Genomic DNA, 26,515 nt, shown 5'->3' with positions numbered 1-26,515 from the left:
GTGTTGGTGCAGGGCATTTCTGGCCAGGTGCTCCCACGGGGCAAAGGGGACAATGCCCACTGAGTCCCATATCCCCGGAGTCATGTATCTTACTGGCATCTCTGATGCAAAGGGAACACGTGGCCCCAGCAGCACTAGGAAAGGGCTACCCAAAGGCCACATGGGGGGCTCGCATGTGAGCCCACGGCCCAGGGACATCCAGGGAGCGCCCCCGACCCCGGACAATACTCTTGCTGTGTGGATGTAACCTCAGAGCAGCTTGCAAACATCTTCCAGACACTGGAGTGAGAGAGGGAGGGTCTGGAAGGCTGGGATCGAGCTCTAGCACCTCCATTTTCCCAAGCCATGGGCCCTGACAGCTATAGAAGCACACACTGAGTCCGGCTTCCGGGCAAACCCAGAGGAGGCATCATACAGGCTCCCAGAGTTGGGGACGAAAGAGGTGGTCTCAGAGGCAACATGAGTTCTCTGAGAGAAAGTCATTCCATGCTAACCTCATTTCCTGTTTTGACGAGCTTCACCAGAACAGTCGATTAGGGGAATGCCCCAGAAAGTGTGTCTTGCTTTCAGTAAGCATCTGAAAACCTCTCGTTGTGTCCTATGTGCATAAGATACACAGATGGGCAGGGGCGGTTGTGAGCAGGAGTGTTCACCATCGGCAGGACAGCATCCCAAACAGGCCAACCCCTGGCGTCATGTCAGCCCTGTGGCCTCTGTGACATGGCCAAGCTGGCCGAGCCACCAGGAGGCCTCAGATGGACAGGCTGCTCAGCGTTTCCTCCCTGCTGGCAAGTCTGCTTTGAAAGATTCTCAGCAGTTCCACACTTAGAGAAGGTGGAGGACTTTAAGTTGTCAGTGTCTGTCTGGGGCTGGGGAGCACCAGTTATGTCATTTGAATGTTTCCATGAAGAGCCACAGAGCCCTGTCCCACGTTCTGTCCACTTGCCATATTGAAAATAAGTTGGACGAAGAGACACAGAAGGCGTGTTTATCCACTTTGCAAATCACACGAACCCTGAGGAGAAAGCGGCCTCAGAGAGTCACTTAGAGAGCTGGATGGGCCACGGCAGAGCGAGTGGGGACGCCGTGCCTCTTTCAGCAGCACGATCACTGTGGGAGGGCACAGTCCAGACCCCTCGGTGCTCGTCAGGCAGCCACGTGCCCGAGCGTGAAGAGGCGACGAGACAGTGAGCGTTCCAGTGTCTTCACCTGTCCTTCTGAAGGCTTTCCATAACATGGAGCTGTTAGGCTGGCACTAAAAACCCCTTCCCTGCTTAGTTATGGCCTGGTGGTGAGGGCGAAATAAGTCAGAGTGGGTGAAGTGCTTTGAAAAAGGGAAAGCTCTGAAATTCAAAATAGTATTATTTGTCGTAAGGTGCTTTCCCTCCAAAAAAAGAAAAAGAAAATCTGACAGTCTGTGAGCGATAAGCAGAGAATGATTCAGCTTGGGCTCTGCTTCTCCAGCTTTAACCCCAAAGTGGTTAAGCTTGCTGAGCGTCTCCTAGGCCTGGCCTCCCTTAGCTCCAAGCCTCTCCTCTGGCAACCTGCTTTTCCAGAAGTTCTTCCAGGAAGGCTTTCTTCCCAGTCTTAAATTCCAGGATCACTGTGGTTCAGTCATCATTCGACAAGCCTTCTTTCCGGGGTTGGGTCTTCAAAGATGCACACTGAGTGCCCAGCCGGAGTGACCGCCGGATGCCCTGGGTCAGGGCCTTAGAGTCACAGGCATGTCAAACTCTTTGCACCCTTCCGGGCAGCGCTGCCCAGGCACACGCCCTGGGTGGGGCACGAGCTATGGCTCAGAGCGGACATGAAGGATGCATGCACTGCCTCCAGCGCCTTTCAAGCTGGTATGATTTCACCGGGTGCTCGCAGGCTCAGAGGCTCCCCCAGGCTGAGCTGCCCATAGAACTTTCTGTGATAACATACGTGCGCTGTGTTTGCACTGCCCACCATCGTGGTCACAGTCACACGTGCATGTTTACATTTAAGTTAATTACAAGTGAAAATTCAGTTCCTTGGTCATACCAGCCACATTCCCAACAGACACATGTGGCTAGGGGCTACCATGTCAGAAAACACAGCCCTAGCCCACAGTTGTGTTGTCAGCCTTGGCTACACAATGGAATTACCTGGGGAGTTTTAAAAAACTGACATCTGGCCCCCATCCTGAATTCTGATGTTAGTGGTCCTGGGGGGCTTGGGCACTTGGATTTTGAAAAACTGAGTAATTTGGATGTCTGGCCAGGATTCAGAATCATTGCCCCAACTGTCTAGAAGTGTGTGGTCATTTCTCTCCTCGTTTTATCCTTGTGAGTGTGTGACTTCCATCTGCTCCAGGTTATAAATGCCCTAGTGGGACAGTCTCTGGGAGGCTCAAAAGTGCAGGGGAAGGAGACATTCATCCCCACGAGATCCCCTTGTTCCAGGACACGGCTACCTCCAAGGGGCCTGATTTAGGTCTGTGTGAGTGCCCCCAAGGCACATCCATAAACCCACAGCTGGGCCTCGGCTCTGAGCACTCTCAGGGTCTTAGTCCTGCTGTCCCCACACCCTCTGCACTGCCTTCTCCTCTTCTAGAACCAGGAGAAGTAGAACACTCAGAGGGGATAGAATATAAGGGAATCTCCGGGCAGGATGGGATCTGTGACATCACGTCATCTGGTCCCCTAGTGTTCTGCTGAAGGAAGTAGCATCCAGAGAAGTCAGGTGGCTCACCAGGGAGAAGAGCTGACAGAGGCCATGAGAGTCCACACGAGAACATGTCCCTCCAGTACACGGTCACCTTTAATCTTCCAGAAATACAAGCAAATAAAATTCAACCTCAGGACATTTAGGACCAAGGCAAAATTTGTCTGAGATGAGAGTCTGATTATCCAGGGAGCATGGAATCAGAGCAGCCTTTTCTGCTGGGTGGGTCCTCCCCTGGCTTCTCATTACCTCATCAGAGGTCAATGGAGGCAGTTTCCTCGGCCACCAAGCAGTTGGGCTGCCCAACACCAGTGTTGAGATGAGAAGTAATAAGATAATAGGTGTGGTACCCACAATCATTGAACAGAGTGCCAGGTGCTGGGGACAGACTGGGCAGTAGACAGAATAGGACCTGCCTTTATAAAGGTGACACTGGGTGCAGGCAGGTGGGAGGCAGACAGCTAATTAATAAATGAATGATCAGGGTAATTGCAGACAGTGGTAAGTTCCATAAAGAAAATAAAATCGTCACAAGGTAGAGAGAAACAGGAGGGGCTCTCTAAGGACGTCGTGGTCAGAGAGGGCCTTCCTGAGGGGACGTGTGGGCTGAGACTGGTAGTACACACCATGCCACGTGCACAGGGGTTTGAGATTATCCTCGCAGCATGTGATAAATCAACACCAAGAAGTGCAAACAGTACATACGGTCATTTAAAATTATTCTTGGATGTCTGCTAAGTGTAAAAGTGAAGAGGACAACAGTACTGGGAGGAAACACTCATGGCCTCGGAGCCAGGTCCCCAGGTGGGTAGAGCTGTCCTACTCGGGTTGGGAAGAGAGGGGGTCTCCACAGAAGGAAGACTTTGACATTTACCCATTCTAAAGGCATATTTAGCTGCCAATTCCAGGGCTCAGCCTTCATGGAGGTTCCAAGACGTGAGGATAGCCAAGTGAAACGGCAGGGCTATCCATCCACGATGAACCCCACAGCACCCCTTCCCTCCGGGAGCAAAGCCCCAGCAGTGCCACGCACAAGAGGTGTTGGGGATGCCAAGCCAAACTGGTCCCATCCAGTGCTTTCTCTCTGGAACCTGGCGGACAGTGGGCCCCACAGAAACCTGAGTGGGATGAAGAAGTGGACGGGTGATGGGTGTGTGGAGGCAGCTGAGAGACAGAGGTTGCCCGTTCAAAGCTCGAGGCTGGCCACCATTTTCAGGCCACAATCAGAGTGTACCCACTTTCAAATGTCTTGCAATGTTTTTCTCAAATGCCAGTGTGCCATGCTGACTCGAGAGAGGTCTTCTAGAGAAGGAGAAGAAAAGGCAGGGCAAACAAGGCCGAGTAATAACAGAGTCAAGTTCAACACAGTTCTAAGGATGTCATAATGATCTGTGTGTTGTTATGGAAGGTTTCCCTGTGGTCCTATAGAAATTAATCTCAAACACTGGTGTCCTTTAAATTTGTGTTTAAATATGGCTAATAAGCAAACAATTCTTCTTTTTTTTCAGTTTTGCTTTTAATGAAGAAAAGGGATTAAGACACATGGAACCTGGCCAGGTAAGTAGGAAACTGCCCAGACGAGACCATGGACGTAATGCCACAGACGCATCACCAGCGAACACAGAGGCCCTTGACATCCACGCCTGTCAGAGCTGGAACCCAGGGCCGACCGGTCATCTGCACCCTGGCCATGGACAACGGGCAGCCAGGAGAGGCGTCAGAGGGGGCTGAGTCCTGATTTTTTTTTTTTGTCTGTGTCATTTTCGATCAAGTGTGTCATAGAGCTTCCTGTTTCATCTCCCAGTTATTCTGAAACAAAAACATGCATGAAAAACACAGGTCACTGCCAACCGCATTGAAAGACAGTCACTCCAGTACAAGGAAACTGAAAAGGGAAAGACAGATTGTAAATGCCACAGTGAGCTGGCGGATCAAATTTATCAGCATCTATTCAAATAGTGATCGTCAACAAAAATTGAGGGTGGTGATGGGGGAGGGGGTGGCATCCGCTTAAAAATTATTCAGAAGACACTGAAAAGGCAAATGTTCCCAGAAGCCCACTGCCTGTTTACTGGGTCAGGGTTGACTATGGGGTGATCCTGTGGCCCACCTGGAGTCACACTGGACTTTCAGGACAAGCTTCTGTGTGCCTGGGTAATGCCCTGATCCTCCTCCCCAGGGTTCAAAGAGACTTGAAGGAGGTCACCAAGGAATTACCATCCCATGAGGATGGTCCAGGTCAATGGCACCGACCCAAGTCCTGGCTTCTCTCCCCATCCCGGGAGAGACGTCCTCCCGGGTGCATGAAAGAGTCATAGCAGACCAGCTTGTGCCAGGCAGCCCCAGTGAGGCAGGGGAAGGGAAAACAGAGGGGTCCTTGACCAAGCCAAGGCCTGAAGATGGCCCCAAGGATTGTGGCTCTACTAAATCTCACCTTGCCACTTGAGACCAGTATGGTTTGGCTCCCAAGTAGCACATTGTTTGCCAAAAGCTCATTTTCCCAAACAAGTAGAAGGGAACTTGCAAAGACACACAGAGGGAGGGCGACTGAAGAACAGATGGCATCTTCGTGGTTATCCACAAGCCAGTTTTGCCCTTCAATCCAGGGCAAGCACTGCCCTGGGAGGAGAGTCAACCCCAAGCTCCCTGCTGGGCCCCACCATGTTGTTCACACAGCCAGTTCTGATGCTGAGAGTAGGGGAGTCCTGGATACACATGACTTTCTTGGGGCCCACCAATGCCCTCCACATGCGGCCTGCCCTTGATGCAGCCCTGAGTTCACCAGGAGAACTAGCTGCCTCCGCCCTCCCATCCCCTGACTGTCATTGATGGCACAAAACTCTCTGTGAAAGGGGAGAAAGTGCGTGCTTTTGGAAGAGCTCATCCTTCCCCAAGCATGGTCCCACACAAAAGAGCCTGAGAGGTAGGAAGTAAGGAAAACCGCTTATGTTAGTGTGTTGTGTGTATCCCACACAACTGTGGGGCACAGTCCTCACACCCCAGGCTTCAGGGCGTGGGAACACTGCTGAGGGAAACCTGTGGCCCTTCCAAAAGCACACTTCTCTTACCTACATCATCCACTGCCCTGGCACTGATGGCCAGTTGTGGCCATCTGTATTTATCTCTTCACACTTTGTATTATTTTTCCACAGTCTCTTTGCTGGAGGTCCTGTACACAGGAGTTCTCCCATCCACACCAACACCTGTAGCCTTTGTTTTTCCCCTCAAAGTCTTCATTTGCTGGTGGCAATGAAATAGTGGGTTTTCTGAGAGGTGATGACCCTGTGGGATCCAACCTCCTGGGGAGAACGCTGCCCTGGTCAATCTAGTGGTAAGCCAGCTTCCTGGAGCGCACTCGCATTTTACAATCCAGGATGAGGGCCCACGGTTTCACAGGCAGAGCCTGCTGGGTGGGCCAATTGAGAAAGGAACTAAGAAATGCGCTGTGTGGCGGCCAGATGGCTCAGTTGGTTAGAGTGTGAGCTCTAAACAACAGGATTGCCGGTCCGATTCCCATATGGGCCAGTGAGCTGTGCCCTCCACAACTAAATTAAAGACAACGAGCTGCCGCTGAGCTTCCGGAGGGACGGCTGGATGGCTCAGTTGGTTAGAGCGCGAGCTCTCAACAACAGCGTTGCCAGTTCAATTTCCGCATGGGATGGTGGGCTGCGCCCCCTGCAACTAAAAATTGAAAACGGCAACTGGACTTGGAGCTGAGCTGCGCCCTCCACAACTAGATTGAAGGGCAACAACTTGGAGCTGATGGGCCCTGGAGAAACTACTGTTCCCCAATATTCCCCAATAAAAACAAACAAACAAGAAAAATCCCCCATCCCTCATTAAAAAACAAAAGAAAAGAAAGAAAAAGAAATGCACTGTAGCTGGTAACTGGAGTGGTTGGAAGGGGGAAGCCTGGTTCTGTTAGTTCCCCACCGAGATGGAAGGGGCGCTGAAGAACTTGTACTGTTCTCTGTCCCCCCACTTCTGAGTGGGGTGAGAGACCTAGGGCAGCAGCCCAGGCTTCAGCGTGGGGTTCCCGGCCAGGTGGACGTGACCAAAATCAGAGTGAGAGGTGGCAGGGCCTTAAGGATCATCACACAGGCATTCAGATGGAGGAAGCTGGCAACCTCCTGAGGTCACACTGAAAGGGACACCTTTCCTACCCAGTCCTAGATCCACGGCAAGGCCTGCGCTGGTCTGTCTGGGAGCTTTGGTACAGATGAGTCGGTCCCTCTGGACTCCATGTTGGTCTGGCTGTCCAGCAACCCCAGAGAAAGCCAAGGTCCAACCAGGAACCTTAAAAGGTTTGTGTCTACTTCACAACCTGTCACACGTGTGGCTTCCCAAATGCCCATGTGCACTGGGCGTGGGTGGGGACCACCAGCACCTCACACGTTGGGTCAGTCCTGGAGGAGCTTCTGTCCCACATTCCGCCTTAGTCTTTCTCCAGCGTGGCTGAGTTGTGCTGCTCCTACAAGTCTTTAGTATTCAAGGGACCCCAGTTAGGCCTCCCCACAGGTACACAACGTCACTGTCCCTCGTGTCTGAGGGGTGGCCTCAGTGCCACACACATCACACTGTGAATGTGGTCCCTCACCAGGGGCCTCCAGTGTAGCCCAGCAACCTTCTGGGTACTCCCCGAGCAAGCTCCCAAATCGTGCTGTCTCTGTACTGATGGCAAGCAGAGACTGAGAAGAGAACAGAAACAGCAGCTCAGGCATCCACCCCCAGACGGATGGTTTCACGGGCAGGGCATTTGCCCAACTTGGGCCAAGCCTCTACTCCCCAGGCAGGGGGACAGGAAGACCACAAATGTCACTTGGCTGTGACACTCACGACACTGCCCACACGTCATGCTGAGAGGCCACACCAGATCCCCAGCCACCCACGGGCAAGATATGCCCTGAGCCTGCTGGGCAGCAGGTTTTCCTCAGCACTCACAGAACAAGCCACCAGTACACATATCCCGATGATCGTGACTCACATTGGATCCAATTGTGTTGGAAGCCCACCTTCTGAGACTGCAAAGTGCCTTCCCAGGAGGATGGAGTAAGCCAAGGTGTTCAGCTCTCAGGAGGGCCCCATTCTCGCCACACAGAAAGTTGAAACCCGGAGGGCACACTCAGGAAATCCTCACTGTCTGTCACAAGCAATGAGGCATAAGTGACATGGGTCCCTTATGTGAATGACGAGGATGCGTGCTTCTGGGTATGTCAGGCGGGAGAGAGGAGCCCATGCTAGAGGCCTCTGCCCATTTCGAGAGCAGAAGCCACGTAAGGCCGTAACGCTGAGCAAACTCAGAAGCTTTCCTCATGGGACCCCCAAGAAGCAGTTTTTGCAAAGTGCTCCACACACTGCAGACCTACTTGTGGTTCAGAAACAGTCCATGTCCCTCAGCCCCCAGGCAGCAGGGTGCGAACCGGTCTCTGGGTGGCCCCAGAGCTCACCCAGTCCCTCCCGCCAGACACTAGTCCTGACGTGCACTCCCAGCTTAGCACCCCACGGCCTCCTCAGATCCCACTGTGGGGTCCATCGCTCCCACCCGAGGTTGGGGGCATCCGACCACGAGGGGTAAGCGGTGACCTCTTCCAATCCAGCATCCTGAGAGTGATGCTTGGCTACTTTCGGGGACAAGCATCCACTCATGGGTGACTCCAACTCCTTGATCCACTGAGGACCTTGGAAGCTTGCCCACCTTCTGGGACAGAAAGGTCCCTCCCTCTGTTGGTACCAAAAGTAGAAATAGAGATGAGGGTGGGCAACCCACAGGCTCCCCTCACTGGATTATTTCCTGGCCCAGCCACACCACCCCTCACCGTGGCCACTTTCTCTATAACATAAAACTCACTCTTCAAGAACTAAACTTCAAAAACATCTTAGCAGATCTGTAGTCTGGTTGACGTTGTGACAAGTAACCTTGCTGTCCAGTTCCTGAGAGATGCACAGGGTCTCCTGAAAGACTGGCTGTACAAGTCCAAAGCCGTGCTCGGACATGAAGGGACTCTCAGTGTTAGGGGACAATGCAGACAGCCAGCAGGCTCTGTGGGACTTTGAGGTACCCAACCACTGCCGGCCATGGCCCTAAGAGTGCCTCTCCGTGGGGCCTCTGGGCCAGCAGCACATAACCTGAGTGCTTGCTAGCAGTGGGAACCCTCAGGCCCTGCCCAGACCTGTCCACTGGAAACTGTGAGCAGGGCCCAGGGACCTCTGTTTTCACAAGCCCCTGAGATTCAAACCCCTGCCCAGAATCACCGGTGGTGAGTGACGCCAGCCCCCAGTGGTGCTCTTGGACACGGGGCCTTGGGCTCCGTCCCCTATGACAGTGAGGAAGTGCAGGTTGCTGTCCACTGATGTTCTCAGTTTAGTGTGCACACTCTTCATGGATGGCTGTCTCCTGAGAACCCCCGTGGGGGAAGAGCAAGCCACCCAGAAGCCGTCTGAGACAGTCAACCAGTTCGGTGACCTGAGGACTGTGTGACCCTATTCATCCCTTGTCTCCCTCTCCGGTGCTGCTTCTCTGCACAGCCAGGGCAGAGCACTGTGGACCCTCCCTGCTCATCACGTCCTGTGTTGGATGCACTGCACACCCTAGGGTCTCCCTGCCCCTGCTCCCAGCCCTATTGGCCTGAGGAGAATACTGGAGCCCTGAGGTTTACAGGCATGTCTCTCAAACAGGAGAACAGAAAATGCGTTCACCACCTTGACCCTGCTGACCCCACCTGGGAAGAGAGGGGAAAATGCTTCACCCCGACAGCTGACCAGGCCCAGGTCAGGGCACCAGCAAAATGTTCACCACTGGACAGGTAAGAGGCAATGTACGGCCAGGTCAAAAAAAAAAAAAAAAGAAAAGCTAAAAAAAAATCGTTTGTTTATCATTTTAAAAAAACTAACCTCATACAGGAAGTATGAGAAGAAGAAGAAGAAAAACACACACAAACTCAGGCTACGACACTGAAAGTGGCAGAACTGGAAGTGCACACACTTTATTACAGATAAATGTGTGTTCCTCAGAGTCCATTTCACACTTGGTGGGGCACTGAGTGAGGATGGGGGCTTGCAAGTGATGTTGGTCCAACAAGAAAGGAGACCAAGGGTCCCCAGGCACAGCCTTGGCAGACACAGGACAGTGCACATGGCAGGGCCTTCCTACAGTTGCAGCTGTCCCTCCAGACGTGGGAAAGAAGACAGCAGACATGGAAACTGCCATCAGGGATCATCCCACGCACCCGCCTCTCCTGCCCCACGTCTGCTCTCCTGAGTGTTTCAGGGGACGACAGGAGCTCTGAAACTGTGATCCTCTCCCCCAGCCCCTTTCAGAAATGCCACCTGACCCATGATCAGCCCGACAGACACCACATAAAGGCTGGTGACCATGCAGCCCTTCAGGGCAACAAGCTCACACTGGTTTTGGTTTGAGGACACTGAAGTGAGGCCACCAAGGCAGGCAGGATTCAGGTGCACACCACAGCCATCTGCCCTCTCTGGAATGCCGCTCAACTGGATTTTAAAAATAGGGGCAGGGGACTCACACTGTCCACCCAAGAATTAGAATGAGGGAAACAGGAAGCCTAAAGACATTTCCTCTTCCCAGCATAGAACAGTAGGATGGCGAGAAAGGGCCATTCTCCCCCATAATACAAGTAAATCCACACACTGTAAAGTGTGCACACACTGAAAAGTAACCAAAGGATTTCAAGTCTCCTGTCACTGTCAAAGAAAGCCAGGGTCTTAAAAGAGAGGGAGGGAGAGAGGGAAAGAGGGAGGGAGGGAAGGGGGGGGAGAGAGAGAGAGAGAGAGAGAGAGAGAGAGAAAGAGAGAAAGAAAGAAAGAAAGAAAGAAAGAAAGAAAGAAAGAAAGAAAGAAAGAAAGAAAGAAAGAAAGAAAGAAAGAAAGAAAGAAAGAAAAACTGCACACCAAAATCTCAAAATAGAACCAAAACCTGCAAATCATACTCAGGAGTCTATTGTGAACCCATGTTGAACACTCTGTTGAAAGGTTAATAATTTTCCTACCGAAACTGAATGTGGGTTGTGAAAGAACATTAAAATGAAGAAAATTTCCCCGTGGCTGCTATTCTATTATCGCCAAAGCCATCAGGTTTCATTTTGAGTTATTTGTATTTATTTGTGAAAACAAAGATTAAATAAGTAAAAACATAAACCTCATCCTAATTATTGCTCTGGAGTATCTGATTATTAAGAGAGAGAGAGAGAAAAAAAAGCACTAAGACTATCTCACACACACTCAAGGCAAAAAGTCAAAACAGCAGAGGGGAGAAGATGCTGCTATCCCCTGTCGTTTGAAAAAATGTATTGTCTCGTGTAAAACATTAATATTTGTTTACAGTCTGTGACTATAATTTGAAAGTCAGTGTTTCCTTTTAGTTGCTGAAATTTTTGTCAACTGTGTGCTCAGGTAGAGAAGTGTTTTTTTAAACTGCATACTGTTTGTTTTCTACTTGCAAGAATGTAGTAGCAGCCCTAATAATTCAATGTTGAAGACTTGAAAACAAAATGGAATTTAAGTGCTCTTTAAAAGATCAAATTATGAGCTTTGAGACCTTCACGACTGGCCACAGCCTGAGTGGCATGGACGGTGTAGGTGAGAAGCTGGGCTGTAACCCAGATGGGTCTCCCATGCCCATGAGCAGCCTGCTTTCTGAACTTTTAGAAGAAACTCACTAGATGAAATGGTTAAATCAGAATCTAGGGGTGAGCAAAACCTCTTCACGTACTTCCAGCACAACATAAACATCAGAATGAAAAAAAATAACATGCAAAAAGAGCTTCAGTGGTCTCACTTCACCGAACAAACTGTTTTTCTACCTATTTTGTGTTGCTGGCTTTTGTTATCAGCCCAATCGGCAAATTGTGGCCAATTTTGTCATGGTTTAAGCAGACATTTTGTTCCCAAAGTGCTTTCAACATTTTAGCTACCAAATATAGTTTATGAGAAATTGAACAAGCCACAATACAAACAGAAAAGGTACTTATTCTTACTAAATTAACCCCTTTTTAACGTCAAAATGACACACACACATAAAAGATTTTAAAAAAGAATTCTAGCAAATTGAAATTCTGAAACAACTTAATCAGACTTTTCCTGGAAAAAAGAATAATTCATGATTAACCTACTGACTGTATTTTGAAACCAACTACAAGGCATTCCCCGATTCTGACACCTTGAAACTTGCTTTTAATGACACAAGATGGAATTTGTATTTTACATACACACACATCAAATATTGTTTGAACCCTGCAGAGCAAAATTCTAAAGGAGTCGACTGAATTATGCTAAGACAAGATGATCGGTTAAGCAGTTATTTACTACTGAAAATAAATGACACCCACGTAGTTCATCTTATATATTAATATTGAAACCAAATGACAGTCTTATACCGCAAATCATTTCATCAAAAAAATAATGAAACTAGTTTAAATAAAAACACAGGGTTTTATTTTATGAAACATTAAATATGAAGATCAAAATGATAGAAAGCTGGCAGGGCTTTTAAAATTTTGTTTCTGCTTAATTACAACAACAAATTGAGAATGAAAAAAAAATGAAAGCCTCCTTGCTAAAAATCTAAGAATTACTCCTTGGGAAAAAAGCAGAATTTCAGACAGAAGACTGAAGAAAAGCCTCTGTCTGCAATCCCACTTCATATTTGGAGGCATATCAATATGTACAACACTTTTAGACTTTTAAAATACCAGCATGCCCACACACTATATCTCAGATTAAAACAGGAGAAAAATGACACATTGTGAAACCGTTTTCTAAAGCTTCTTTTCCTGATAACACTCAGGCTCGTACAATCAAATTAATGTTTCTAAAAAGCCCAAACAACTCTCCATAAAGAGACAGAATTGTTCACAACAGCCTGCAGACATTTCTAGATGTTTCGGGCAATACTTTGAGCATCAGTCCTCGCTATTTACACTTAGAAAAGTTAAGCTGTTTTTAATGTGTCTGTTAAAAAGAAATACTACTCAGGGCTCTGGCTACATGGAGGAACAATTTGAAAAACAGCAGATCAGCCCAGCATTTTCCTGATCTCAAACAATTTAAAAATTAGTTAGTTCTTCTCTCCTACATTCTTTGCACAAATATGTATTCTCACAATTTATTCATACTTAAAAATTCTTAAAGTAGCAAAGAAAGGAAACTCCACAGAGAATGAGAAGTCATTGCTTCTGAAAGTGGATTTCTTCATAAAACAGAGACCAGCAAAGAAACACTGAAAAGAACTAAAAACCAGTAACAAAATTCAAGGGGAGCACTGAGAATGTATATTGGTTGACAGGGGACTTAGCATGAGGAATTTTAAATCCTAGAGAAGATCAGGCACATTTGTGTCAGTGCCAAACATTCTTAGTTTGACACTGCTCTTGGTAAACTTGAACTGATGGCAGTATCGATGTGATATCACTTTCTGTCCCAGGGAATGTGTTCTGCTGCTTAACACCAGACCCAAAGCATGGGATTCAGAAGTTACTCTTGGTGTTTTCATGTGCCAAACCCTTTCTACATGATGTGACTATTCTGACACTTTAAATCAAGAACATACAAACCAAAAAACCTTGAATGAACACTATAGTTAAAGATGACAGGGCATAAGAAGACTCTGGTAATCACCTGAATTTGTCACTTAAAGACATTTTCTGTATGAGTGTCTTGCCCTGGCATACCTGCCCTGACCCCCGGCCAGCATAATCGAACGCTCATATTCAGAAGAAGCCTGACCTTCACTCACACTCGCCATTCTTTTAACCACGCAGCTCCCCTTCCCCGACAGAAGACCTGGGAAGTGATGGTGATTTTAGTCATCTGGAAATAGTGAAACATGACATGTTCTTCAAGCACTTTCTTCAGACCCGTTGTCATTCTAACTCTGTTTTACCACAACTAAAAAGGCCATGGTCACGGAACAAATTCAAGTTCACCCTCAGTCGTGTCTGTAACCCGGGAATTTCTTACGAGTAGAGTTGCACAGCACAAAAATTTTCACTGAAGAAATATTCAAAGCATTAAAAAAAAAAAAATTCCACCTTTTTTTGCAAGTATATAAATCAAAATGTGAACTTTTCCAAATTAAAAATTAATGTTTTTAGCACAATTACTTCACATGCAGCCAGCTAACTTGTTCTTCCTTGTTTTCACAAAATGCATTTATTAACACCAAGATTTTAAAATAGCATTGTTATATTTAGGGGCACTCCTGAGTCTAAGTAAAATAGAGTTTTCCTCTCATTTACTAGATAGATGTTTTTACTCCAAGTCAGTCGTTCACGTATGAAATTATGACAATTTTATTACAGTAATCTGGTTTGAGGGTTAGGGCAAGTCCAACTGTAAAATTAGAAAGACCAACCTTTTTTTTTTTTTTTTTTTTTTAAGCAAGTAATAATTTCTAGAATCTAGAAATAACTACAACAGGAAAAAAAAAATAAGAAAGACAGACAATAAGAAAGAAAGACAGATCAGCCCAGAAACTCAGAATTCTTGACCTGGAAACAAGGGTCTCTCACATTTCATTTTCTATTTTCCACAAAGAAGAAGCAAATAGCTTTCTAGTCTCACAGTGGAATATGTAACAAGTATAAGAAATTTGTAATATATTAAATACTGATATATGTAAGTGAACACAGAGACATGATTGCATTTCTTGTTAATATGAACCCAGCTCACTGTGTTGGAGATAGGATGAGTTGACAAAGACAGAGCAGATACTGGATCTATCATTTGGGTTGTAAACTCAGGTTAGAGCTAAATAATTCTCCTCTGATGGTGTCTGTTGGCACAATTAAAAAATACTGTGGATGTCCCTGGACGGTGAAGAGTGTAGTGTATTTCTGAGCCTAAAATCTTTCATTGATGTTGGCTTGTAAGCTGTTTAATTAGCTGTAGAATGCCAATCTCTTTATCAAAGCCAGCTGAAAACAAAACTGAGAGAGACAGCTTGTGGTTTCACAAAAATGTATTTACATGAAGTATATTTTAAAGGGAGTTCGATCATTAGGCACGATGTCATCTGTGATGTGCGGGTGGGTTTGACATTTAAAGATGTCAGAGGTTGTCAGATTTATCTCCAGTCTATACTTAGTTTAGAAGTAACCACTTCTGTGAGCACATCTTGTTTTGTTGATTTCCAGCCTAGAAATCTGAAAAGATTTAACTCTTATTTACGGAACACAAATTTTCTCCATGTCCTACCACTTCCTTACCTAAGTTCTACTGAAAAGAAAGTGGAACTGTGGGTGATAAGTGGAATAGAAGCCCACCCTCACACTCAGTCACCAGGATGGTGACAGAGATTGGTGACTACAGTGGACAGAGTGGTGAGGGAGGGAGCTGTTGATAAGCAGGGCATTTCCCAAAGCAGGTCGGAACTTTTAGGTCACTTCACTGCCACTAGGAAAGAACATTCTGATAAGACAGACTTTCCCTCACTTAACACTTAGAATTGTTGGCAACAAGGAAAACCCAGAGTGACATCAAATGTTTTACCATGAGTTAAGCTGTCTCCATAGAAGTCATACCAGAGGGCCGGTCAAAAGTCCCAGGTAAACAAACAACTGCCCTCAGGTGCCTTCACCCAGGTGCCTGGCTCAGGCATTTTGTCAGCTTGTTTAGCAACCAAGAATTAATGATTTGTATTTCATTGAGAGATAGGTCAGGGAATCTCCATTTCACTGTCACAAGAACGATGTCTGGTATATAAATCAGTCACTCATTCACTCTCTTCCAAATGCCATTTCCTGTCTTGCCTAATTTGTTGGGAATGGAATTAAGCTGTAAGACAAATTAAGGTCAAGATGAGCCATGGCACACCCATGTGAAATCAACACTCTGCAGCCAACAGCACCCTGAACCACAGAACCCCCTGCGTGGTACCGCACAGGTCTCTCACACAGAAAGGGAAATGGCCCTCGGGGTGATGTGACAACAATGTACATTCAAATAGGAACTCTGCTCCTTCCACCCTCCACCTAGATCCCCACTGGGGAGGTCAGGTCCCCACCCCAGGACACAAATGCAGGGGTTACGCACATTTAGCAACACAGCTTTTAAAAGGTTACAGAAAAAAAAATTGTTTTTCATAAAACTGCATTTCTTATCAATTACTTTCCATAGCAGTTTGCTTTAAAAAGGGCTTCTCCCCCAAACCTAACTCTTTCATTGTTAATTATTATTATTATTATTATTATTATTATTATTATTATTAAAGGAGCACAAAATCTGTCCATATAGGTTACCAGTCAACCCCAGGACAGCCTAGCCAGAGGACATCCCCATGGGCGCCCTGAAAGGGCAGCTGGAAAAGGAAGTGGACAGGGGTCTGGGGACAGCAGAGGACGGTAAGGATTGCCACCTATCACCTGCTCCTCAACTGTCTTTTTCGTGGGAAACAAACTTTATTTTATAAACTCAAAGTCACCTGGACTTTGAAAATGTGTTTTATTTATGTATTAAGGGCTTTCTTCCCCTTGCCTATGCTGTGGGTGTGTTTGAGAAGTATCAAGACCAGGACAGACCAGGAAGCTGGTCTCCGGGGGGCAGGCAAGGAAGGGCCTTCACCGCCGGCAGCATCTGGGAGCTCAGCTTCCAGATCTGGGCCGTGGTCAGCCAGCTCCTGTGAACACCAGGCTGGGGTTCTGAGCCAGCGCACAGAGGTCCCAGGGACAGCTGGTCAGCAAATCTGCTTCACGGATTGGTTTTGCGAAGGACAAATAAAGAAAAAGAGTTCCAACACAGCAGTAAGGCACTTGTGATGGAACTAATCCAGAATGGCCAATCTAGTATACGAAACAAAATGTGAAATCTTCCATTTCAGCAAACCAACAAGCCGTCCCACACAGCCCGATGCTTCCTTCCCACCTGCCTGGGCCACGGGCATAGACAAGACGCCAGTGAGGCCACATGCGGCCCGCCCTTGTGGCTGCCTTTGCTGTTGACTGTTGACACTGAGTTTGTTGGGACACTGCTTGCAACACCTTCTTTCTGCTGCTGCCTGTTGCAAGGGAATGAGCCCTAATCCTTCAAGAGGCAGTGGCAGCAATTGTCACTTTTGCAATGAGCGCCAGTGACATAGTGTGGTGATAAAGTAGAAATCATCCTTAAAAACGTCCTCGTTTGCATTTCCCTCAGAGAACAGCCACATCGCCCAATCTGAAACACATATTTTCTTCACTTAATGTTGGACTGGTGCCTTTGGAACAGATCTCATGTCCCTACGAGTTTCCGACCTTCCTCGCCAGCCTCCGTGCCCCTGGTGACTGTGGCCTGAGGCTCACTCACTCGTCAGACTTTATTTAGTTTTTTTCTTTTTTTCTTAGAGAGAAAAGCAAACCACATCGTCAAAGCATTTAAGAACACAACCCAGAGGAAACTGTGCTTCCAGGCTTTAAGCAGATGGTCTTTACCCACAATTTATTTCCAAGAAGTGACTTGGAGACCACTGTCATTTTCACGAGGATTATTTAGAAGCGTAATGTCAGAGTTGCTCCAATGACCTATATTTGCTTCTTGCCAGTGATCAGTAAAAGAGTAATTTCTGTCTTCAAACCTAGACTCACCTCGGTTCTCCATGTGGCTCCCCAACCCTTTCCTGTCCCTTTCATGGGGTGGCCACAATCTGGCCTTGCTGGGTGCCATGACCAGGAAGCTGGTCTCCTCCAGATGTGACCACCCACACCAGATGGGAGTCATAATGTCACTTTGTGGGTTGAAATGCACCTTCTCGTTCCTCTCCTCGGAGGATGGACTTGTCACTGGGCAACACGTGGGCTTGGTGTTCAGGCTTGCCTCCAGTCGCCAGGGCCTGCATGCTGAGATTGGCTCCATGGTGCTGCCCGGGAGAGAGGGCAGTGCCTCCTATCCCCACACACACAATGTTTGCTGCAAGCTGGCAAAGAATGCGTGAGACTCCGCCCCGTGGGCTCGGAAGTGGCAGGAAGGGTGCAGCCTGTCAGAGCAGGAGGCAGCTTCATCACCTGGGAAACAACTGCAATTCCAAAACTGATGGAAATTGGTTCAGTGAGATGATGAGACTGAAGGCCACCATTTGTGGGGGTACCATCCTGGGCACACCATGGAACCTGGTGAGTTTGCCCAACCCTCTGAGGCATATACTCTTATTATCCTCATTTAGAGAGAAGGAAGACACCAGAGAGGTGATTAACCTGCTGCGTTTTGGCCAGTGAAGAGTCAGGAAGGACCGGGGACTCTGTGGGACCACAGTCTGGCCTCCTTCCCGTGCCACCTTCACTGCCATGCGTGTCAGTGATGACACCCCACAGCCCATGGAGCCTCTCCTGCACAGGTGTCGGGCCACATCCCCATGTGCCTGCCTGGACCGCCACTTCTCCAGGACAGACCGCAGGGCCAGCTGGCCCTGGGTCACCAGCACCAAGCACTGCTGCTGAAGCACGGTGGACACTCCACACGTGTACATAAGACCCTCAGTGTTTGAGAAGTGGTTTGCCATCTCCTGCATATGAGGCCTTCTTAAGCAAAAAGGAAATTGTCTTCAGTGTTGGGTGTTTGAGTTCTTGAAGAGCAGAAGTCAGCAGATGTATGAAGGCTCATCGCTCAACAGGGCTCGGCCAGCCTCGGGTTCCCACCTGTTAACCGGAGCCCCTTACGGAGGGGCCGAGGGTGCAGGACGGTGGAGGCTTGCTCATGGCTTGCTCTCGGTATGAGGAAGGGAACTGGCTCGCTGTGACGTCATGAAAAGGCCCATGAGAGGGGTTGGAGGAGTGCAGCTGTGGTTGTCTCCCCATCAGATAGTTCCCTCTCCCACAGTCTCCGACCACGCCTTGGAATCAGGGTTGTCCTGGGGGCGAGCCTTTCAGCATCACTCTAGAATATTAATTCATTGCTTCCTTTACCCTCCACAGTCTGCCCAGGTGACTAGCAAGTCCCAGGATGAAGCCCTTCAGGTCCGTGAAGACTCAGAAATCTTTCCAAAGACGTCCTGTTGGCCATATCAGAAGTACCTTGAAATAAAACAGAAAAAGAAGACTACACCAAGGTTGTTTATCCAATTAAATAACATTTCCCTTTGGAGGTTTGCGTGTGTGCAATCGACATAATAAAGGGTAGAACATTCTGGCACCCTTGATGCAAGGTTCTGCTGAAGAGTCTCATGGGCAGAGATCCAGAAAAACAAAAGGGCTCCTTGGTGATAGTGGCTATTGGTGACTGAGGAGGAGCCGCCGTTCTCACGCTGGGTCTATTTGAGGTGCGACGACTGCCGCAAGGAGTCAGGGTGTGGGGCACGAAAGAAGGCTGTGATGCCAGGAAAGGGATCCAACGGGTTTCCTCAGGAGTCAGAGGCTTCTTAGGTTGATTATCCCAGTGTCATGATTATCTCCCCTCTGGGTTTGCAAAGGGTCTTTCAGTTCACAGGGGTGGCAGGCAGGGCAGGTGGGACAGGTAGGGCAGCAGTTGGAGCAGGAGGGCCAGTTGACTCAGGCCCATTCATTTGTTTGTTGTTTATTTAACAGACAGAGGTTTTGACAGACAGAAAGACCCAGAGAAGTGGCTGCTTAGACCAAACACAGTGAGAAGACCCACACCTTAGTCCTAGGCTGTCCCAGTGGGGCTGCTGGGTCATCAGGGAGGGGACGTCTTGACACACAGAGGCCTCAGGACAGAAGGCAAGTGAGCCCAGCATTGGGTTACAGGTCAAGGAGCTGGCTCTTCACATAGGGCCCTGAGTAAGCTCTCAACACACATTGTCTGGTCTATCGTCCAAGTCCCCATGCCGGGTGCATGCTTGACACATAGCAGGCACTTCATGGATAAGAATCAACTCACTGCTCCTGTGCTAAGTGGGGCCCAAGACCACGTACCCCTGGGGATTCTAAAGACGCAGAATAATATCAGTCGCCATCAAAACTTGGGTTAGATTAGCAAGAGGATTCACATTACTGAGTAAAAATGATACGCATTTAAAGATGTGTCCGCGAGCACATGCAGTCAGGTGTGGGGCCCAGTCCCCGACCGTGTCACAGCACTGTGAGTCAGCCAGACTCTGGGAGCTGAGAGCAGGATACCTCGTGTAGCAGAATAGAAGGAAAGAGAGAAGGACAGCTTTCTTCCCTTCCCTGGGAAAGGCAAGCCTGGGTCCAGCCCCCTTTAGACTTCTTTGTCCCTGAGTGTTCTCCCTGCACCCCGTGCCTGCCCAGCTCCTAAACTACTGAATGCTTCCTCTTCCTCTGCCTCCCACACCCTGCCATTCCCTGGAAAGCCTGGGGAGGTGGACTCTGGGCACTGGGTCGTTGAGCATGGCCTCTCAGGCGGGTAGTTCACACAGTCTATGGGGTGGGGAGAGGGGAGGGATGTTTGGAGACAGGCCTGTCCCACTGGCAGGCAGCTTACAAGATTTCTCCCAGGGGAGCCGCAGACTGTTCCCCCGACCAGGGCCTAGCCCCACTTTGGAGGAGCTGAAGGCCACAGCTGGAAAAATAAAAGTTGTGTTTCTGTCATTTGTTGCTTACCTGGGCCTGTAGACAAACATATTGAGGGGTGGTTTCATTGTTTAATTCATGCTTTTTTTTTTTTTAGAAAAAATATATAAAAATACCTTTCTTTTTTAAAAAAAGCAATTTGTGTGCATTGTTTAAAAAATGCAGAGAAAAGTGAAGATGAGGACCCAGACAGAAAAGCAAGAGGGAGAAGAGGAAGGAGGAGGAGAGGTTTGGGAAGAAAGGAGGGGAAGAAAGACAGAGAAACCACACAGAGGCCACCTCATCCTGAGAGAGCTGGAGGGAGCCAAAGACTCATCGTGATTCAGACATTTACTCCCTGGAGCTTTAAAAAAGCAGCTGTAGAAATTCAGGGGAAGGCGCTTTGGTCATAGACTGTCACGATTTTGTGGAGCACAGTCCTTTCACATTGGGAGAAGACCCTCTTACCTTGTTATAAAAATATTCCTTTGCCTCCCTAGTGTGTTGACAGGCCCACATTAAGCAGGTCAGTACATGAAGCCAGTAAGAGTGCTATCAAGACTACACATGACACTGAAAGCCCTGCTGTGGCATAAATCTCTGCCTGCAAGGGAAGAACAAATCCCAAGGGTGACTCAGGGGAGGCAGCACTTTTAATAAACTATAGTTCTAATGAAAAATGTTTCTGTAGTAATGACAATTCTGCTATTTATTTTGGAAATCTGTAAATAACTTGGAAAGTCAAAAGATTAAAATAAATAATAAAATAAAATAAAGGGTGCCCCCAATATGACTCTGTATATAATTCCCAGTTGTGACCCCATAAGCTGCCACACAGCAATACCGAGGCTTTCGCAGCACACTGACTGCCATGTTTAGGAAGCCGTGGTCTGAAGACCAGGAGTAGAGGTGTGGAGGGGCCAGCAGGCGTTCAGCAGCTCCCAGCCCAGGGGCTGACCTGACAGGCCTGTGGCTTCGAGGGGCCCTGCACAAACCCACCACTGTCACCTGGCCCAGCAGCCAGGTTTGGCTCAACACTGCCAGTTCCTCCAGCTCAGAGGCTTTTCACTGTCACCTTCTTTGCAATGTCACTAGGACTGGTCTGCCAGTTTTCTTTTCTTTTCTTTTTTTTTCTGATAAGCCCATTTCATACTCTGATAGCTACACTCCTGGTGGGGGTTTGGAAGTATATTTCCAACATTAAATTCCAGGACATCCTCCTTTGGTTTCACCCCATTACTCTGGTTACCCTTTATCCACGCTAAACCTTCTTTTACCTCCAGGGTACTGGTCACCTTCACACATTGACAGTGATATTTCTTTTCCTGTCCAAGCGCCACAATTTCTCCCTCAAGCCTCTCACTCCAGCATTCTCAGTCTCTCAGGCTCTCTGCCTTCCGCTCCCCTCCACGGAGGTGCTCCCGACTGAATGTGCATGGCCCATTTCTGAAGGAGCCCAGAATCAGGAAAACTTACCAGATTGGGAGAAATATTCTTCAGTCTGCAATTCCCAAGTAGCTGAACTGCAAAGCTAACCATGGAAAAGGCTGGAACCACAGTGACATGGAAGGGGATAGTTCAGGCTTCCCACCAGGGTGGCAGGGTGGTATGCCATCGCCCCTGATAAAGCCACCAGAGGCTTGCCTGTCATTCGTGCTGTGTTTTTCTGAATGGCGTTTACCTGGGCCATGGTGGCACGGAGCATCCGTTTGCTCCTAGCAGGATGTATTTTAAAAAGTGAAAGCCAAGTTGGCTTTTGAGCTGTAGTTGCCTCATTTAGAAAGAAAAAGTATGTCATGCTTTTGTCTCTGTGAGTTGCCTGCCTCACACGTTAGGCATTTGTGGTCCCTTACTCACAAATGATTTCTTCATTCTGCTTCGGCTCCACCCGGGACTATGGCTGCTGACACTGGGCACAAAATGTGACAACAAAACCCTGCATGGCGTGGTACTGCCATTAGGAAGTGGTACTTTGGGCACGAGTGCGGCAGCAGCTGCTGTGAGATTAAATATGATTCGTGGGAATCCACTGAGAATCCACACTAGCAAATGCAGCTGCAGAAGTTGTGTGACTACAGGAAATACACAGTGGAGTAACAGCTAAAGGCATGCCAGAGGAAAGGCTCGGCACGTTGTATTCCAAGGCCGCAAAGTGGTTACTGAAATTGGTTTCATGTGGGTTGGGCTTCCCAAGCTCACTAAAGCACTTACAAAGATCACATGGATAATTCTCACACAAAACTCCCTTCATAGGATGGCACATTAACAATAATAGATGTAAACTGTTCACGAGGTAAGATTGCAAAGCATGGGCGGAACTTGTCACATCCAAACCTCACACACAGCAGCAGTGTCCAGATGCTGGGATAGCCGGTGGCTGCAAACTGCCGCTGGAAGCCACTTTGGTTTCAAACTCGATTTTCCTTGTGAAACGAAAGCAGCCACCCATCTAATGGCATCTGAGGTCACGGGGCTCGGTGGGACCAGCTCCGGGTCTGGACCCTCCCCAGAGAGACACCGTCTAAGTCAGGAACTGGCTAGGTTAAAGGCTGCGGGATTAAAACATCTCACACAGGTCTTTACTTCGGAGCTAATCTAATCAAAGGCACGTGGCCTCTGACCATTCTGGGGGAGGCAGCAAAGGGCCATCTAAAGGTCGCTGCCATCTGGGCTCCTCTGTCATCACTCAGGGTGGTAGACACTCCCTCTAGCCTCAGTTCCCGCATCTTGAATCCAGAGGTCTGAGCTCAGTGGAGCCTCCTGAGATTTATAACTTTTATAATTCTGTACAAATCCCACCTAGCGTCTAACTTTATTATACATAGTAATTCAAATGCCCTGTTTCCATTCCACACATGTGCTTTTTTTTCCCACCGTGGCAAAATGTACATGACATAAAATTTACCATTCAACCATTTTTTAAGCCTGCAATTCAAAGTCACTAAGCACATACATGATGTGGGGTAGCCATCACTACCACCCATCTCCAGAACTTTTTATCATTCATGACAAACAAAAAGTCTGTCCCCATTAAACAATAACTCCCCATGCCTCCCTACCCCAGCCCCTGGAAACCCTACCACACCTTCTTTCTCTTCGAATTTGACTGCCCTAGATATCTCATATAATTGGAATTATCCTTTTTATTTTTAATTCAAAACACCCTCAGCATCATAAGGATTGAACAGGATCCCCGTTTCTGATGCAGTGTCCCTTTTCTGTCCGGCTCCATTTAGTTATACGAAAACAGAGCTGGCCTGAGCAATGCTTTCACAGATTTGAAAAGTGGAAGTTGAGTCCAAACACGTAATTGCACATCTAGCATATCAGAAATGGCAGGGACTTGCTGTTTTGGTTGGTAAAAGACACACTTTTAAAACTGGTATCTTAAAAGTCATTTCAGAAGTAAAGTAAACCAGGCTGCTATCTCCTGTCCCCTGTGAGCATCTGCACACAAGTTTTTTTCTCGCCACTGAGTGAAGTTACGAGAAACAACAGGAAACCCACGGCGGACCCCACATTAGTCCCCGGTGACCGTAAGCAGAAAATACAGTGAGTAATTCCCCTGAGGACAAGGACTGAAGTTGACTACGTAGTGTTCAAAAAATAAAAAGGAACCAACAAAAAAATAGAGGGAAGAGAGAAAAAGACAATATTTTCTTCATTGATAGAAAAAGCAAGTTTTCGTTTTAAAATTCATCTGTTAGTACCCAAAATTGTTGCTAAAGAAGGTATCATGTGTCATTTGTTTTGTACAAAAGAGCTACATGCACCTTGCTAATTTTCTTGACTTGTATACTACAAAATGAGCAGCAGCAAGCACCGGCAAGCACATAGAAAACACACATTTCATAGGTAAGCCTGTATAAAATATTAATTTAACAGGTAAGCAAGTATGAAATATTAATGTCATGCAACCTGAGTGAATATGAAGGCAAAAATCACCGACTCAGGGTGTGAATTATTGATTAATAGCACTGTTTACTAGATCACAACAACAGCAAAACATGTGAGTGGTCACAGGACAGTTCTAATTTGAAATATAATCCTACATCATTTTTATTTCAGATCTAAAAAAGCCTGATGTTATGCAAAAACTGTTAAGGCTGAACAGAGAAGAAAAAAATGAAAGCCAAATGCTGCATTTTAATTCAGAACTGGGCAAATGTCAGCTAGTTTTCATTTCTGAGCCCTCTCCTGTTGGGGTTGTTACACGATGCCCTTTGTGACACTGAAAAGAAATTGAGTTCAATCAACTACTATTTCTCTCTTTTTTTAAAAAAAAAAAGCCTCAGATAGTTTGTGTATGTGTTAGCTATGTAAAATATACAACATATAACTATATAAGGTATATAAATTATTACAATAACCAAGACAAGTTATTCATTGGTTTCCCAGGGAAAGGAAAATTTTCCAGAAAAGAAAATTCTTGATTGGGCACAATTAATTGTAGGCTTTCTTAATTATCTGGAAGGAGGTTATACACTTATATTTATAGAAGAGAGTAGATTCTGTGGCCCAACACACAAACACGGAAGCTCTAACATCACACCACGAGGTCCTCCTGCTTCCTCCTGTCGCTGGAATCCAGCAATGACCGTGGACGGCCAAAAGGAATGCCATCTGGGGCTACGCAGGCAGCTGTCCACCCCAGGGCCAGGCTCCGCATCCAAGCTCCCTCGCCCCATAGGATTTTGAGTCACTAGACCACACACCAAGCAAGGAGTGATCACTTAACAGAGAGAAAATAACTGTTTAAAATGAAAGCATTATCAACAGGGGCCTAAGGCTGGTAAAATGACCTTCGGAGAAATTTCAAACTGAAACAGATCGAATTAGTTTTCAAAGCCTCCAAAAATGTAAACTGTCAAAAATAGCAAAGTGCTGATGAGGGTCGGTGCGCTGATGGAAATCCCAACGTTTCACAACAGGGCCGCAGCAGGCGCCGGATGGTGAGTCGCTGCCCTTGGTAATAACAGTCACACTCCCGTGTCTGATGGCAGGAGCCAGGGGTGTGTGACTTCAAGGACCCTAGGGTGGATGTTTTGTTTTACATACATCCCCCACCACCAAACGCTGTGACCAAGTAGGGTGAGTGTGCTCCAAAATCTTCATGGATCTCAGACTCAGCTCCCTGGGACTACAAGCCAGGCAGGGCCCGCACTTCTGAAGCATCTGCAGGAGGGGGCAGGGTGGTGCTCTGCGGGTGAACACAATATTTTCTAATGAGTAAGACTGAAATCAGTGAAAATGCTCCACATTCAAGAGCAAAGTAACTTCTCGGCTCTGTAACCACGAGCTCAGTCATCTAAGAAAAGACTTCATAATTCATGAAAGTTGAGCCCCAAAAGACAAAAGTAGCCCAGTGTTCTTGGCACAATATGTAAACCCGACTTGACTTCTGGGGTTTTGACATTTCACCCAAATCTGTTCACAGACAGGGCATGGGTCTAGTCTAGTCTAGGAAGCATTTAGAGGCTTCGTTGCTGGAATTTTCCATTTACTGACAGGGGCTGACTTCGGTGGGCACACTTCTTGACTCTGAGCAGAAAATAAATGCTAAAAATAGGAATGAGAGTGCCGAATGTCTACGCACTCAACCCTAGAATGTGTGATGTGCCAGTGGGGCTCGGTAGACCCCGGAACGAGGACTGCTACACTTCCAAAGGCAAGGGGGTCCATCTGTAGGAGTCACGCTTCCTTTGAGCTCTGCCATAAAAGCTTCTTTCAACATGGGGCTCAGCATACGACCAACTGTGTCCCCTCTGGAAACTCTGCCCTTCTAGAACCTAGCCAAATGCAGCCACAGCTGACATTGCCCAGATCTTCCCCGACAGGGCTGGACCCTGAAAAGGCCGCTGGGCTCTAATCCATGAACGGTGGTGCCCAGGGCTCTGCCCTTCTCCTGGTGCAGACCCACCGAGGCGCGGGGTGCACAGGTCCATGCGCTCGGCCACGGCACTGTTCCCTGTATGTCCTGCCCAGGCCCACCCTCCGGCAGCCACCGCACCTCCACCTCCTTCTAGTTTTCAACACTGAGTTGCACTGAGTAATAAACACAGAAACAAAGGGATGGAGGAACCGCCCAGGACAGGCAACTGCTCCAGGAGCAGAGGCTGGGGTGAGATGACTCTAGGTGGGTGAATTCAAAGCCTGGTGATGGTGCAGGGGACACTCTGTGTGTCTCTGCAGACTGGTGGTGTGTTCCACCTCCCTGGCAGGACCTTGGGAACACTCCAGACAGAGCATGGCCCTGCTCCCTCTGGAGCCTTCCTATTTCCTCAGTTTCCCCTTCCTGCAACTCTGCACCCCTGCTGTGGGAGACCCAAGGACGTGGCACCACAGTTGGGGGCAAAAGGCTGAGGGTGTAG

General features: G+C 47.8%; 1 long non-coding RNA gene across 1 annotated transcript in view; it reads right to left on the bottom strand.

The window, feature by feature from the left end:
* Positions 1–4,185: 4,185 nt before the first annotated feature.
* Positions 4,186–26,515, bottom strand: part of LOC109436157 (uncharacterized) — a 52,429-nt gene continuing 30,099 nt past the window's right edge. The window contains exon 2 of the long non-coding RNA XR_002136063.2: positions 4,186–4,497. This is a non-coding gene — a long non-coding RNA (uncharacterized LOC109436157). The remainder of the gene's footprint in view (positions 4,498–26,515) is intronic.

The sequence above is a fragment of the Rhinolophus sinicus genome, linkage group LG05 (assembly GCF_036562045.2).
Source record: "Rhinolophus sinicus isolate RSC01 linkage group LG05, ASM3656204v1, whole genome shotgun sequence".
Taxonomy (NCBI): Eukaryota; Metazoa; Chordata; class Mammalia; order Chiroptera; family Rhinolophidae; genus Rhinolophus; species Rhinolophus sinicus.
Note: the sequence above shows the minus strand (reverse complement) of the source record. Positions and strands in the feature narration are given on the sequence as shown.